This window comes from Peromyscus maniculatus, chromosome 5, assembly GCF_049852395.1.
Source record: "Peromyscus maniculatus bairdii isolate BWxNUB_F1_BW_parent chromosome 5, HU_Pman_BW_mat_3.1, whole genome shotgun sequence".
In the NCBI taxonomy this organism is placed as follows: Eukaryota; Metazoa; Chordata; class Mammalia; order Rodentia; family Cricetidae; genus Peromyscus; species Peromyscus maniculatus.
The window spans coordinates 16,217,896-16,221,428 of NC_134856.1; positions in this window are offsets into that span (position 1 = coordinate 16,217,896).

Here is a 3,533-nt window from a genome sequence, read left to right on the forward strand (position 1 = left end):
TCCCAAGGATAGAACTTAAGCCATCAGACTTGGCAACAAGCACCCTAAAGCAACCCTGGACTTGGCACACAAAGTCTTGGGCTCTATGAGGTTCTTTCTGGTGGTAGCTGGAGGAGTTTTGGAGAAGAGAGGAAGGGAGTAACATTCAGGGGACTCCCTCCCACCCCGGTTTGTAAATCCCACCTCATTCACCACACTTAGGGAGATGGCAGCAGTCGGCTCCTCCCTCTCCAAACCCCACCCAGATCCTGGATTATCTCCCAGGGATACATCTGAGATGGATGCCAGGCGGCCACCTCCAGCCAACATAGCCTGTAAACATGGATGCCATGGTGTTAGTGGGCAGCATGAGGAACCATTTGCTTAACAAAAAAAGGGACCATTATTTTTTTTTAAAGCGTTCGCAATGTCTGAGGAGAAGGACCTGCATATATTCCCAGCAACTTTCCTACCTCATTCTGCAGTTTATAGCCATAAAACAAGGGAATTACACTGGGTATAAAAGGAAGCTTTGACAATGATGTCCTTCCTAGTTTCACTACACAGTGTTTATGGAATGAAAAAAAAAAAAAAAAGCAGAGTAGTTCCATGCAGCCTTAGCACAAAGCTTTCACGGTTCTAAGAATCACCTCCCCAGCCCAGCTCCTCAGAGCCTTGCATTCAACGGTGTCTAATTTATCACGTCTAGGCCATGACCTAATCAACATCTGACCCAAAGTGGGTGCTCGACATCAGTTTGTGGGCTGAATGGCTGGCTCCTGTTAAGGGAAGCAGATGGGGAAGCAGAAACAGCAGCCACACAGCCTCAATACTTAGAATTAACTTCAACAACCCATGCACTGAATCTCAAATAGAGACCCATCAGTTGCCCTTAGAGGTCTCCTACAGGAGTGGGCCAGCTACACTAGCCTGTTGATACCCGGACAGAAGATACATAATCACTCAAGGGAGGCCTAGGATTGGAGATCCAGCACTAGACCCATTTGTCTGAAGGAGTCTATTGTTTGAGAAAAAGTGACTCTGGACAGAGGAGTTCAGAGGTTCAGAACCTGGGATCCATTCCTCAGTGCTCCATCCTCAGACTTCTTCCTTTCTCCCAATATTTGCTTAGCACCACCCTCTCCCCCCACCAAGCCCAGATGTGCTCTTCTTCCTATAGCCAGGGACCTCTTGCCACAGGGATATATCTAAAACATTGACCCGGCGTAGACCAAATCAGCCTGGCTTCTGTGAACTGGTTACTCTTCTGGAGTACTATGGAAACGAGCGGACAAACACCAGCCAGATTAGCTTCATGCAAGCGGGAGTCTCACTAGGATGGCTTTCCCCACCTAGTCAAGCTAGAGCTTGGGATAGGTGGGCATGAACTCTACGGCTGTAAGAAAATGAAGCTGAAGACACTTAACCTTGACTCAAAACCAGAAGCAATAAATCGAAGAGGGGTCTGGGGCAGAACAGTAGAAGGAGACAGTCGGACGTTGCTGGGCCGTGACAAAGAGCAGTTCTCCGTGGAGACGCTGGCCACAGGGCCCAGGCTGAACCCACAGAGTCTGAGCTCTGCCACGTGGAGATGTCCCTTACTGAGGTCTTTCTCCTCTTGTCCCCCAAAGCCCAGTCCCTGACCTACGCAACAGGCTCTCCAGGGAGACCAGCTTTCTTTCTCTTACTCCATCAAGGGAAGCATGGTGCAGGCTCTTGGGGTACCCCGAGAGAGGGCAAATTCCAACACTCCTCCAGCGGCTAGCTCCACTGGGCTGTTTGTATTAGCATGCCGGCCATCCTCCTGACAGCTGTGCTGAGACCCCGAGTCAGGTGTTCGCAGGGGCCAGAAAGGCAGAGATGGAGACATCCCGGTGCTTGGTCTCCTCGGCATAGCAGGAACACACGTGTTGATCTACAGCACAGTGCAAAACAAGGGGGTTGCTGATGAGGTGGCAGATAGATCATCCGAATTAGTCCATTTGATTAGATTTAGAAATGCCTGGGTTAGTAGAGTACACACCTGGGTGGATATGTAATTTTGTGGCCAAAGACAATTAGATCACGTAGGCCCTCATCTAACAAATGGATTCATTGATGGATGGATGAATGCTATGATAAAAGGTAGGAGGTGGGGCCCCTTTAGAGGAAGTAGGTTACTGGGGGAGTGTTCTCAGGAGCTGTATGTCCCTTTGTCTCTTCCTGTATCTTCTCTCCTCTGCTTCCTGCCTGCCATGAGGTGAGCAACCTCTGCCACAGGCTCCCGCTGCCATGTCTGCTTCCCCGAGGGCCCAGAAATAAGGGAGCTAACCATGATGGCCTCGGCCTACCGAAACTGTGAGCCAACATAAATCTCTCCTTCCCCAAGGTGTTTCTGTCAGGCATTTTGTCAAAGTGACAAGCAGGGTGACTAATTTATTGCCTTCTGGCAGAGCTCGGTTCCTTCTTGAAAACATGGTGGTGGTGGTGGTGAGCCAGGGAGGCCTGTGGAAAAGTTTTTTTTTTTTTAAAGAAAGTGTGCACGAGATGGATGAGGGCAAAGAGCTTCCCAAACTCAGCCAACGAGTCCATCTTGACTGTTGTGCTCTGGTTTACTTTCCCTGACCTGGATCCTGGGATGACCAGGTCTGCCTGCAGGCTGCTGGCCGTGCACGTGGCAGGGAGTTCTGCTTCTTCAGATTAGTTTGAACTGTGGAAAATGTTCAGATATAATCAGAAGTGTGGAGGACAGTCCGGTGAGCCCCCCTACCCCTTCCTTGGCTTCCACAGTGATTAGCTAGGGGCCATTTTCTTTTCATCTCCAGCCCCACCCACCCCACTCTACCCCAGAGGACTTTGAAGAGAACCCAGACCTCATATATCTTTAAGATGCTCAGATTGCAGGGCCTTCCAAGAGCTGAAGATCCCATTCTCTTAGGGAAGAAAGGCATCCCATCTGTTATTACCATGCATTGTTCAGCAAGGGGGAATCTGGTGCATCCTCCTCCGCAGGCGGGGCCCACTCGCCTCACTCCACCTAGACTTTGCTTCTTCATAGGAAGGAAATTACACTCTGCTGATTCTTGTCTGCAAAGTTAGCTGGAATGGCTGAAATGCCACCTGCTGGGACATCCCCATCACTCCCTCGACCACCCTCCCTGTCCCCCCCCCCCAACTTCTCTGTCTGCAGCCTTGGTTCCTGACGCGCTCTTCATCTCCTTCTACCTGATCTAGCATGCCACCTCTCCAGCCTCCCAAGACACCCAGAAAGTTCCAGGTGCGGCACGCTCCTGCTCAACTCCCTTTCCCATTGCATAATCCCAACAGAACCTTCTCTATCCTGAGTGCTGCCCTGTCCTCCAAGCTGTTACAGATGCATGAACTGAAAGAGGCATTTGGCTGCTAACAAAAACAAGGGCTGACCTTGTTCTTTCAAATAGTTCCTTATCTCTGCCCTAGCAAGACTCCTTGAATAAGTAATAAATGCCAAAGAAAGTTACGAAGGGGGAAAAGAAAAACCTAACAAAAATTATTATTATTGCTTAAAGAGCCAGAAAAAGATAGCAAGACCCTTC